This window comes from Canis lupus, chromosome 34, assembly GCF_011100685.1.
Source record: "Canis lupus familiaris isolate Mischka breed German Shepherd chromosome 34, alternate assembly UU_Cfam_GSD_1.0, whole genome shotgun sequence".
In the NCBI taxonomy this organism is placed as follows: Eukaryota; Metazoa; Chordata; class Mammalia; order Carnivora; family Canidae; genus Canis; species Canis lupus.
The window spans coordinates 8,279,262-8,292,144 of record NC_049255.1 but is presented as its reverse complement, the minus strand read 5'-3'; positions in this window follow the sequence as shown (position 1 = coordinate 8,292,144).

Here is a 12,883-nt window from a genome sequence, read left to right as displayed (position 1 = left end):
AAACATAGTGGAATGCAAGTAGGCCCAGACTGGCTAGTGGGATCGCCTCAGTGCTCAGTGGTTCCTCTGTCCTTGTCACAAGCCCCTTCTCTCTCTCTCTCTCTCTCTCTCTCTCTCTCATATTTTCTCACTTTCTGACACAGTGAGATGTGCCATGCTCATCTTCTAGTCTCTCCGCCCCATATCTAGCATCTGCCATTTTTATTCCTAAAATAAGGTGTTTGATATCCATCCAGTTGACTTCAAAGCTATAAGGAGAATTCTCTTTAAAAAATAGTTAGACTCTAAAATGGAAAGCTGCTAGTGCAATAGGACACCTTTGGTGGCGAGAAAGAGAAAATCTGATGTGAATGAGCACCAGGAAAACATGGGCTGATCGGCTGACAAAATCCAAGGAAGGCATGAACAGCGCCTGAAGTGGGCAGCACTTCTGAACCCCGGGGGTACTGACCCCTGGACACCGGTGCCTTCAGGCTTCTTTCCATGGCCACCATGAACCCAGACCCCTTCCTCTGAATAGCAGAGAACATGCTGCCCAGGGTGCCCGTGGCTGACGTTTGGCTTCCGCCCCTGAGGAATTCCTGTTCAAAACCCTGGGGGAGAGATTCAGGGTGTCCTGGCAAGGAGCAGGTCTCCCTCGCCGGATTAATCCAGGAGCCCCGGAGATAAAGTCATAAAAGAACAGGACAGGTCCCGAGGTGGCCGAGTGGAAGAGGAGGCCAGGGGGCATCAGGCAGACATGAGAATGTCTGGTGGGCTCTTCTGGGGCTGACAAGAACAGTGTCACTATTTCCAGTCACTATTCACATGTGCTGCAGAGGAGTTATTTTCTTTCTTCTAGGTGATGCCAGAATGCAAAGCTTCCAATGACTACAAAACCATATTACGTCCCTGACTGTTCATGGGTAAGAGCAGTGACGTATCAGAGCAGAAGCCAGCATCACTTCCCTGTGTTACATTCACCTGTCAGTACTGTGGTGTTTATTTTTAAATTTTTTTTAGAAATTATTTATTTTGAAGAGAGAGGGAGGAAAAGAGTGGGAGGGGCAGATGGAGAGGAAGAGAGAAACTCAAGCAGACTCCTTGCTGAGCACAGAGCTGGACGTAGGGCTCGACCTCAAGACCCCTAGATCATGATCTGAGCCAAAACCAAGAGTGCAATGCTTGACCAACGGTGTCACCCAGGCGCCCCTTCCCTATGTGTTATGGTGGAAAGGTCACAGGGGCAGGGGGAGCATTTGGTGACTTGGGCAATGGCCTGACCTTGAACGTCACTTCCTCCTCTGGCATGCCTTGGCTGTGTGGTCTGCGTTCGACCAGAATCATTGTTTTGATGACTGTACCTTAGCTTCACACTGACCTCAGCCAACCATGACTGTTGGTGACCACAGATGGACAAAGAGTCCAGTTGTGGACTAGCCCCTCTCACTCCCTATGACCTAATTCCCAACTCCCTTCTGGCATGCCTGACATTCTTCTGGTTTGGACCCAATCTATGGTCCTGTTTCACCCATCAAACTCCGAATTAGGTGTGTCCAGGGCCATCACAAGGAGGGGCCAGTGTGAGGCCAGCATGCCAGTCCTCCTCTACACTGATATGGCAACCACTGTTCTTGTAAGCCCCAGAAGAGCCCACCACACATGGCCAACCCCGTGTCCTCGGACCACACAATCACCAGCCATGGTGGTCCTGACAGCAGCCACTCCACCAGCAGCTGGGACAGTCTCTATGAGCCCAGAGCTCCCACCCAGGTCATGGAAGCTGCAGGAACACATTTGGAAGTGGAGCTGGGCTCCAGGGCTAGGTGACTCGTGTTTTGACTTTATTATGAATGTGTCATGTTTCCAGAAGTATGAGCATGCCTGAGACTAAACTCTCGGCTTCACCATGAGGGATGGGATTAGTGGTTCCGGGGCCCTGCCAGAAACACAGCTGTATAGACAAGCCCCAGTGACCTAATCTCCCAAACTATGAGCTGGCCCCATCCAGCTGCCATGGGGAGTGTGAGAGGGGGCTGGAGCGGAGTGGAGAGGTACGCAAGTGTTTGTGGATATGGGATGGGAAGGAAATGGTTGTATCAGATAGGAAAGTAAGAGAAATATACTTTACGATTCCAGGGAAGGGCTGTGTGAGCGGATAGTGAGCGTCCCTGTGCCCAGGGAGAAGAGAAAAATAGCCGAGGGGATGGACTGCTTCTGTCCGAAGGAAGTGAGTTATATTTCATTTCCACAAAAGTGGCTAATAAAAACAAATCCCCAGTAAAATGTGAGTTTTAAATACTTGGTTACAGGGGGGCCTGGCCAGCTCAGTCAGAAGGGTATGTGACTTTTGATCTCAGGGTCGTGAGTTCGTGCCCCACATTAGGTGTAGAGATGACTTAAAAAGTATATATTAAAATTTTTATTTTATTTTATTTTATTTTATTTTATTTTATTTTATTTTAGGAAGGGGTTACTGAGGTGTTGAATCTTCATCTTGACAAGGTTTTTTTTTCCCCCCTGGGGACAAGTGAGGACAAGCTCACATGTCTTCCCCAACACTTGAGACTGAATGAGTAGGCGGTCGGGTGGGTGTTTCGTCCACTCACTCAGTTGACATCTGCTGAGCACCTACTATGGGTTAAACTCTAGCGGATGCAGGGGATACAACACAAGAGAGGCACGGAAACCCATGTGGAAGAAGAACAGAGGTGTGAACAGACAGCAGGATGGCAGGTCTTGTGCTGCGTAGGGCATGTGGTGAGAGTGGGGTGTGTGATGGGCGATGGGGAGACCCTGGGGATAATGAACACCCCCCCGCCGAAAAGGAGCAGCCTGGTCACTCAGGGAGAGCAGCGAGTGTGCACAGTGACGCTGGCCCACAGCATCCCCGCAGCACGTTTGCAGGGCGGTGGCACACGGGGCTTGAGGCCGTGGTGGGATCCCAGTTATTTCCTAGGTGGAGGGTTATGGACTTGGGTCCAAGGCAAAGTGGATCCAAACACAAATGCTGTCTCCCGGCAGGATGCTGACCTCAACCCCCTTCCTGTGTTGATTCTTCTCCTATGTCTGTCCCCAGCCCCCACACACCCGCTCAGAGAGGAGGGACCTGCCCTGCGCAGCCCAAGCCCCTGGGAGCACAGTCCCGGGACACAAAGCCCTTCTCAGCTGTTCTGCTTGTCGTCTCCTCCGTCACTGTGGAGTGTTGGTGGGCTGCTGTTCTGTCCTCCCTGCCCCTCCTCAGCTCCTCCTGACAGCCTCCTCTCCCCCGGACGCATTTCCAGAACGGACAGCAAATGAGGGCAGAGAAGGCTCATCAACACTTCATATGCTTTTACTGATCTTTTCTATTTGTTTTTGGATGGTCATCAAACCGCTAAGGTGTTATTGAAAGCGTGGTTGGACAGTCCTTTTGAGCCAGAAAATAAAAACACTGTCCCAAGAAACAACTGAAACTTCTAGACAACAAGCTCCAAAGATTCGTATTTTCACATATTTCTTTATCTCAAAATGAAATACTTGAACTAGAAAGATAGCACCTGTGCATCCGATAGCGCGGCCGTGGATCACTCTAATAGGGAGACACAAAACTATGCGATGAAAAGGGAACATTTGGGGAGGAAATGGAGCAAAATGTGATAATTTCTGCATGACTCCAATTAACTGGTTTAAAATGTTCAAAATTTAGTCCAAATGTTAGAAACCAACTCCTGTAAAATTGGAATCTTTTATGGAAATAAATAAGTTGAGTAAATAGATCGAGGGCCTCCGCCTTTATCTTTGTGCCAATACTGTATCAGCAGCGTTGCTGGGGGAGACGCAGAAGAGACGCAGAAGGGCCCCAGGGACCTTGGCTGGCCGTGTGGTCTGGCCTCCCCTGCCCCCGTGTGTCCTTTGGGAGTTCCCGGACAGGCGAGTTGGGAGGTGGGGGCCTGGCGTAGATTTGACTCAAAAGCAACTTGTTTCAAAGGGAAGATGCCCCGCAGCCCCGGTGGCCCAGGGGTTTAGCGGCAACTTCAGCCCAGGGTGTGATCCTGGAGTCTGGGGATCGAGACCTGTGTCGGGCTCCCTGCATGGAGCCTGTTTCTCCCTCTGCCTGTGTCTCTGCCTCTCTCTCCCTGTGTCTGTCATGAATAAATAAATAAAATCTTTAAAGAAAAAAACAAAACAAAAACAAAGGGAAGGTGCCAACCCCAGCAGTTGAGCTCTCTGCGGTCCTGAACAATAAGAGGGTCTCTGATCGAATCTGTTACCATAAACAGTATTTTCAAAACTGAAGAATTTAGAAGTCGTAGCGCTCTAAACGGGCAGTGGATGCAGGTGCCTGAGGCTCTGATCTCCTGAGAGCCCGACGACAGGGTGGGGGGCAGGATGAGGGCTTTGAACCCCAGTGCCAGCGGCACTCAACGATCATCCCTGTCCTTAACACATCCTCTAGGGAGGCCGCCGTCCCATGAAGTGTGCCGCTATCGTCCAGTGAAGGCACGAGTATGCCTGAGAGGAGGAGCCCACAGACCTGGAAGGTGCACGATAAAATTGCAAAGAAAAACAGGAAGTACCTCCACGTTAGTGAAAGTGAAGTGAGCCCTGAGCATCCTCTCCAGCTACATCTCTGTCCCCTTGCCCATTTGGTGCCGACGCATCAATCCGCTTCCATGAAGACGTTCTGGACGAGCTTCTGCTCAGCACTTGAATTCCCAGGCCGGAGTGCAGGGCTCAGGGACACCCGTGATGCTGTGGATGGCCCTCCAACCAGAGGGAGGGGTTCATTCAACCTTGGGACACACGCTGTCTCCTGGCCTCCGGATTGGCCAACCTTGAAATAGAATAAAACCCAATCCTCTCTCCTGTCACCTTTAAGTTTCTTGGTCAAGGTTGATACATGATTTTCCTGGTTAATTTTGCAAAAAAAAAACATAACAATGTGAGTGTTTTTAATGACCCCAAGTAGGGAAAACCCAGAGGGCCAGGCAAAAGCTCGATGCCATTGAGGAAGCTGATCACAATGCCATAAACCCAATGACTGTGGGCACAGCTTGTGCTTTCTTGGAGCAAGCCAGAACAGTCTGGAAAGAGACTTGCGAGCCTCACAGTTTACCTAGCTACACTTGGGCTCCTTTCTCCAGTTGAGCCTCAGGATAACTTGCCTCCTAGGTCAATTCTGCAGAACAGAAAGGCAGACTTCAGGAAAGAAAAAAATAAAACTGTTTGTTCAGGGTGAGATCAAATCTGAAACTGGATTCCATCCACCTGGCATGATGAATTCAAAGAACCCAGTGGAATCAGAGACCGAAGTATCTCCGACTGCTCTGTTTCCATCACTCTCTCCTCTACTCTGAACCATGGTTCAGAGGCTTAAGAAGGAGCCAAATTCAATAGGGGCAGACATTTGAGGGGGGGAACCCATCTCATTTTATTTAAAACTTCATTATATTAAACTCAAGGAATTTGTCTCTAGGTTTAGAGACTTGATCCTGTGACTCAAAGGGCTTGGGAAAGCCTCGCATGCCCACAGAGGATGCAGCTGATAAAACAGAGAGGCCGCCGAGCCCCACATCAATGGGCACCTTCCGTGGGCTTAGCTGGGATGGAAATGCCCCATTTGCACCGAGCCCTCCGGTTGCAGGAACACAGAGAAGCAAGAGCCTCGCCCCAGGCAAGGAACGGTGTCCTGGTTCTTCATCAGCCACAGCTGTGACTCTTTCTGAACTGAAAAGCTGGTCCGGCTGCCACATGTGCACAGACCTGACTTCACCACTGTGTCCTCTCTGCAGAAGGTCAACACGGACGGATGTCACAGACGAGCAAACTCCATCCGCCTGCCCAGGGCACCCTGCTCCTGGGGCCCACACGGGCCCGCCGTCCTCCCAGGGCAGCAAGTGTGTGCTCCGGGAAGCACCGCGGCCGCAGCTGTGTGTTTGCAGTCACCAGGAGACACATGCTCCCCGAAGCAAACACGGAGTCCTGCCCTGCGTGTGCACAACAGCAAAGCACAGATGCTGCCTCTCGTAGGAGATGTTTTACAATGGATTCAATTATTGACATTTTTCAGTTGGTCATCCTTAATCACATAAACCGTCCTTGATGAGCACAGATGTCTTTTTTTCAACCCAGAAAGTGCTGAGTGATGCCTGGTTTAGAGCGGTGGGTGAGACCACACACCTCTGTCTCAAGCGGAGAAGTAAATGGCTTTCTTCCTGGAATGTCCCCGTAGGATGACCGGAGGTCATTTCGTTAGAAAGTTAAGTGTGAGGCAAGGCAAGCGGGTTTTGCCCCATGCCCTCACAAGCGCCCCTTGCGAAAAGCTGTGCCTTTAATTATTATAATTAATTAGGAGCGTAAATTTCTCTCAGCAGAGCTTAGCTGAGACATTTGTTTGCGATGAGCCTTTCCCCTCTGTGGAACTAGAAATATCATCGTAAATGTGGCGATCAACATCTCTCTCTCCAGCTCAGAAAGTGTTGACACAGATGTTTGGCTAATCATTCAGAGCAAATAGCTATTCCCATAAAGGCTAAGATTAGTCGGAATTGGCATGCATTTCTTTCTTCTGTGAGCCTCGTTTGATTATAGATGATGTTTTGTTAGAGTGTATCCATGCAACCTCATAAATGATGTAAAACCCAAGAAAAACAGAGATTCGGTGCCAAGACCAAATTAAATACACATCAGAAAAATGCGGGCTTGATTCAGGTTCAGGTACCATGAAGCTTGCCTTGGTCTATTGTTGCTGAAGCCTTCAGGAGAACTATAAAAAGCAACCCTGACATTAATATCAATTTAAAGTTGGTGTGGCTGCCAACATTTATTCAACACCAGGCTCAGCCGGCTGTATCCCCTCGAACACAACATAGAGTGGCAGCAATCACAGCCCCCAAGAGCTGTGACAAATGGCCCGTGTGGACCAGGCAAGGAAAAGCATTCTCTGCGTCCGCACATGGCCACTGCCGCCATCCTCCCTGTCGCAGCACAGACGGGTCTGAGAGCTGGATGCAGAGCTTGCTCGCTGGGAGAGCAGCCTCAGAGTCTCCCGCCCGTGCCGTGCCATTTCCTCCTTCCCTCAAACCACCCCAAGTCACATCACGTTCCGATTGCCGCCCCTTCCCTCCTTGGCCGACTGTCCTCGCACAGATCCCTGGAGATCCTCGTTGAGTTACCACCGGTTGCCTCTGGAGCCTGTCAGGGAGCCCGAGGTCCTCTGTCTGATTTCCCTGCTGCCCACATCCCTGGCGGATGGGAAGGAGCGGAGCAAGGCCAACACCCAGCTGAGAACTGGCTCGGGGCCGGGGCGGCTGGCGTCCACTTGCCGTTCTCCAAGGTGTGCGCTCACCTGTCTGATGCCTGCCACCGGGGAGCATCCTGCCAGGTGCTGGGGAGAAGGGAAGACCAGTCTGGGAAATGGTTGCAAACACTTTGCCAGAACTTAGAAACCGTGGAAGCAAAGTCTCAGCGGGAAAGCACGTGAACAGTTGAAACTCCTGGATGTCGGCAAATTGGTGATGGGTCATCCTGGCAAAAAGCAACATCAGGTGAGCAGAGAGAAGGCTGACTGAGCTTCCTCCTGTGGGGAGGCTATGCAGTAACACCGTGTGAGCGCGGGGACCGGGGACCCCACCTGCGTGGACGGAACCCTGCTCTACAGCTGCGGTCACTGCTGGCCCCAAGGCGCTGTGTCTGCGGGCCTTCATGGTCTTACCTTGAGGTGTTTCACTCTCAGGAGAAAACGGCCCCTCCCACGATCTCAGGCTAGCTCTTCCACCTCATGAATGCTGGTTAAGCCATCTCCACACCCACTAACTTGTCTCCGCACCCCAACGTTCGTACTATGCTGTGCCTCTCTCCATATATATATCAATCTTGCGAAGGAACACAAGTGACAGGCTCTTTTCTTTGAAGTGGGACATGTCAGGAAGTGCTGGGATAAGGGGTAAGCTGACACACGCTTGAGGTTTTACACTGTGTGCATTTGTATTTATTTTCAGGATGTTTGGTAGAGTCAACCCTGGATCTGTCACACTCTGCCTCCCTGGGTGGCTCCTGCTCATCCTTGAAAGCTTGGTTCAAAGTCAGCACCTGCTGGACCTGCTGCTCCTGGGCACCTGTGCATTCATCAGCCGGGACTAACCGGATGCTGTTTCCCCTTCCGTCCTTCGGCAGCAGACTCTGCACACCATCTGAGGGGATGACGGCATCCTTGGTACCACATGTCCTCTGTGCAGTGGGACTTTGGCAGGGATGCAGGTGCCCCACAGCGGTCCCATGACTGCATGGACCCGTCTGGGAGTGGGGGAGGTGATGTCTTAGTCGGCTCAGGCCGCCATGACCAAGGAGCACAGATGGGCTGCTCAAAAACTCAGACACTCTTCACTGCTCTGGAGATTGGAGGTCTAAGAGAAAGATGCCATCCAGTGTAGGGTCTGGTGAGAACCCACCTCCTGGTCTGCACACAGCAAGAAGGCTCTGGTCTCTTCCTCTTCTTAGAGGGGGCGCCAACCCCATCCTGGGAAGCCCACCTTCATGACTTCACCTAGCCCTTCTCACCTCCCGAAAGCGCTGCCTCCCGAAGCCATCTCACTGGGCGCTGGGGGCTCACCATGAATGGCATGGCGGGGTGGGGGATGACAAACATTTAGTCCACACAGGCAGCCACTCGCTGTAGAGCTCTTAGGTGTGCATAGTGTGGCTGAGGAATCAAATATCCAGTTGTGGCTTACCCTAAGTAGACTGAGTTTCTAATTCCACAGGTGCACGTGGCAAGTGGTGACCCGACTGGACAACACAACTCCAGAAGCTGTCTTAGTGCTCGGAATAGAGTATTTAGTCCTGAAGTGAACTGCACTTAGTGCACTGAGGAGAAACTATCTTGGCTCTTTCTTTATTTTCTTTTAAGATTATTTATTTATTTATTCACGAGAGACACCGAAAGAGAGGCAGAGACACAGGCAGAGGAGAAGCAGGCTCCATGCAGGGAGCCCGATGCGGGACTCAATCCCAGGACCCCAGGATCACAACCTGAGCCGAAGGCAGACGCTCAACCACTGAGCCACCCAGGCGCCCTGCTATCTTGGCTCTTAGTTTAAATAGTTAAACCTTCCAAGATGTCAGGGAAGTTACATGTCTTCATTTATTCCTTTTCCCAACGTTTGTGGGACTGCCCCGTGCAAGCTGATGCGCTCTTGCCTTGGGGACTCCTGCCCCATGGAGCCCCCATCCTCCGATGGGGGAAGCCCTCTGCAGAGGCGACACTCGAGCAGAGGCGACACTGAGCAGAGGCCTACAAGCCAAGGAAAGATCTGGAGGAAGTGCATTCCATGGACAGGGCTCGGGACCTGACAGGCCCTGAGGTGGGAAGGGATGCGGCTTACATGGTGGACGGAAAGGAGAGGCCCCTTTCAGAGGCCAGGGGGATGTCGAGGCAGCAACAGAGAAGGCAGGCTGCACGCCGAGGTCATATTTGTATTTTATTTAAAGCCAGATGGCAGCTGTGGGAGGGGCTTGCGCAGGGGCACCAAGTGATGTCATTGGTGTTGGGAGTTCATCCCTCTGGCACCCAGGGGGACATTAGGTACTGGGGCGGGATCCCCCCCGGTGGCCTGCGGCTGAGACGTGGCCCGGCCAGAGGAGGGAGGCAGAGGGACGCGGGCCGGGGAGGACCTCTCATCACTGGATCTGTGCTCCGAGATCTCAGCCCGAGTGACGTGTGTGGGCGGTGGGGCTGCTGATGGAGAAGCGTGAGATCGGGGGTCCGCGAGGGGGACTCGGGGAGGGGGCATCCCTGTGGGCACGGGGAAGGGAGGAGGGGTCCAGAACGACTGAGCTCACCGCCACCCCCCCTATTCCGGGACAGGATGGGGCCCGGCATGCGAGGCGGCGCTGCAGCGGGTCCTCGCTCTGTCCCAGGCCCAGGGGGCTCTGCTGGCTCGGGGGGGGGGGGGGGGCAGCCAGCTCGGCCCCAGCAGCACGGTGGCTGCGGGCCCACACCACGAAGGCCCTGCCGTCCCCCCCACTCTCCTGCCCACACGCTGAACCGCGCTAGATAAAGTTGTTGAGAAATTCTGGAACGCCCCCCAGATTTTCGTACATTTTTATTTCTCACAGTGGACTATCAGCAGTGAGATAAATTTAGACTCCCTGCTAAGCGTGACACACCGCGGTAATTGTACAAGTATGATGTCTTAAATTACACTTTTATTATCTTGCGTTTCCCTTCCAGCTTGTAATTCTTCTTTCTCATCACTCTCTGCCTCTGCCTGATGTGTATCCCTTCCTCCTCCTCACAGGATGATCATTAAACTTCTCCAATCACCAGTAAATGGTGGAAAGAATGAAAGAGTTTGGCTTTAAACACTTCTAAGTAGACAGTTGGGAAGTGGTTGCAAATTAAAACCAGGTGGCTTAATGATATTAGTGTGGCCTGCTTGAGAAACTCAGCCCGGCCCCGCTCCCTGGGCCCGTGGTACCTATGACATCAGAGCTGGGGTGGGGGGGTGACGGGCCCTGGAGCAGGGGGAGCGTGCGGTGGGGGCTGTGCTCTCAGCCCCCAGGGGAGGCTTGTCTCACGTTGTAACAGGGAATCAGTGGGAAGGCTGGCGGTTCCTGCAGGGGGGTGTGTGGCAGGGGAGCAGAGGGGCTGCTCCTTCAGCATCTCCCCAGTTCCACACGGCCCCCCAGAAACTGGCTTACAAGGGGGTGCTGTGACCAACCAGTGACCGCAGGGCATCTGGTTTGGCTAAATGTTTTCACTTCCCGCATTTCACTGAAAGCATAGAGTGAGGTTTAGAAAGTTGGGATGAGGAGCTCAGAAGGTGAGGTCAGGTGTAGCCGGCGAAGCAAGGAGGGCAAGGATCTGACACCCTCGTTACAAGTGTCAGTCTGGGGGCTTGGCGATGGCAGTCTCTGTGGAATGATCATCGAGGACAAACAAGGGGCACCTGGGTGGCTCAGTGATTGAGCACCTGCCTTCAGCCCAGGGTGTGATCCCGGGGTCCTGGGATCGAGTTCCGCATCGGGCTCCCTGCATGGAGCCTGCTTCTCCCTCTGCCTGTGTCTCTGCCTCTCTCTCTGGGTCTCTCATGAATAAATGGATAAAATCTTTAAAAGATAAAAAGGACAAACAAAACATGAATAATTTTAACATCCCATAAAGAAGAGCAGTGCCAGAATTGTGAATGATTTAACTGCCCCCAGTACATTGAGCATTATTTCAGCCACAGACGACAAATGGGGCTTCAAATAGAGTCTTTTTAAAATATTCAGTAAAAAAATAAATACATAAAATAAAATAAAATAAAATAAAATAAAATAAAATAAAATATTCAGTAAAAGGCAACCATCGAACCACTGCACAAATGCTTTCCATCCCCAGGACAGCAAGGGCAGGCAGCACCGAGGGAAGCGATTTTGCCAGACGTGGAAAGAACGTGGCCTGGTTGTTAGCATGAGCTTCTTGGGAGCCTCCCTGGGCTTCTCACATGTTCTACTAACTCTGAGATCAAATCTCTTCTGACTCATTTTTTACTTCCCCAAAGACATACGGACCATCTTAGCAGCACAGAAAATTTCCAAGGCAAGTGCAGGACTGGCTGGCGCCCCACCCATGGGAAGTGAAGGTGGCAAGAAGAACCCTCACATGACCGCCCCCCCCCGACTCCCAATGCTCCCCCAACCCCACTGTGCACACACATTGTCTCCCAGATGTTTGCTCAACACTAATGTAGGTACTGCCCTGACCAGATCTTGTAAACAGGATTAAGGTCTAAAACAAATGGCCTTCAAGATGGGGAGATTATCTTGGGTGAGCCTGACCTAATCAGGTGAGCCCCTAGAAGGGATGGAGCGCTTCCTGAAGAAAGAGACTTGAGGCTTGAGGGGATTAACACGAGGGAGATTCCCTGTTACTGGCTTGGAAGAGGAGGGATCCCACGGCAAGGAGCATGCACGGCCCCCAGGACCTAGAGTCCTCAGTCCTACAACCGTGAGGAAATGAATTCTGCCAACAGCCCACATGAGTTGGAAGCTGAATCTTCCCCAGAGTCTCCAGAAAGGAAGGAAGGGCGGCCAACCCTGACTTCACCGAGTGAGCCCCCGAGCAGAGAACCCAGCCGCACCGAGTGGGATTCCTGACCCCAAGGACCGTAAGCTGACATGTGGCTGTTCTGTATGTGACAGGACACACAGCAAAGGGAAGGTAACCACATGTGCTGTGCACTCGGCAGGTGCAGATCCCACCCGGCGCCAACGTCCCACGGCCGCAAGCCATCATTGCTCCAGGAGAGAGCGACGGTAGGTCCTCCCTTGCACTCCTCCCTGGGGAGCAGCAGGCCTGCCAAGAAAACCTACAGAGCTCACCCGGGGAAGCTGAAACCGCCACCCCAGATAGAGTGGATCGTGTTCTTGTTGTCAACAATTGCCATTAATTATAGCTGTTTTCTTTCTCTATGTTGGCGACATTTTGTCTTTTTCAGTTTTGCTTGAAAAATAATAGTGTCAGGGAGATAGCTTGCCAGGCTGCAGAGCTTAGACGGCCTAGTGTTGACTGGGGTCTTGGAGGAAGGTGCCAAGGTCTACTCTCCATCACACTCTCCATCACAGTCACGGGATACAGGAACAGATTAAAGTTCCTGAGAAGTCCTGCTGCAGGGAGCCTCACTCGACATGGGGTAACAGGGTATTTTCTAACCCTCCTGTTTTGAAAGAATTTTTCTACAGTCACTCTGATAAATGTCATAGGACTGGAGGAGCCTTGTTTGAGAAAATTGGTTCAGAGGTTAATAAAAACAAACAAACACATAAAGAGCTGCTGACTGGTTATTGCAAGCGCTCTGATCATGCTGTGTTACGAGCATAGGAGGGTCTGCACTTTCTCAAGTGTCCAAATGCCCCCCCCCTCCAGGCGATTCCTGCA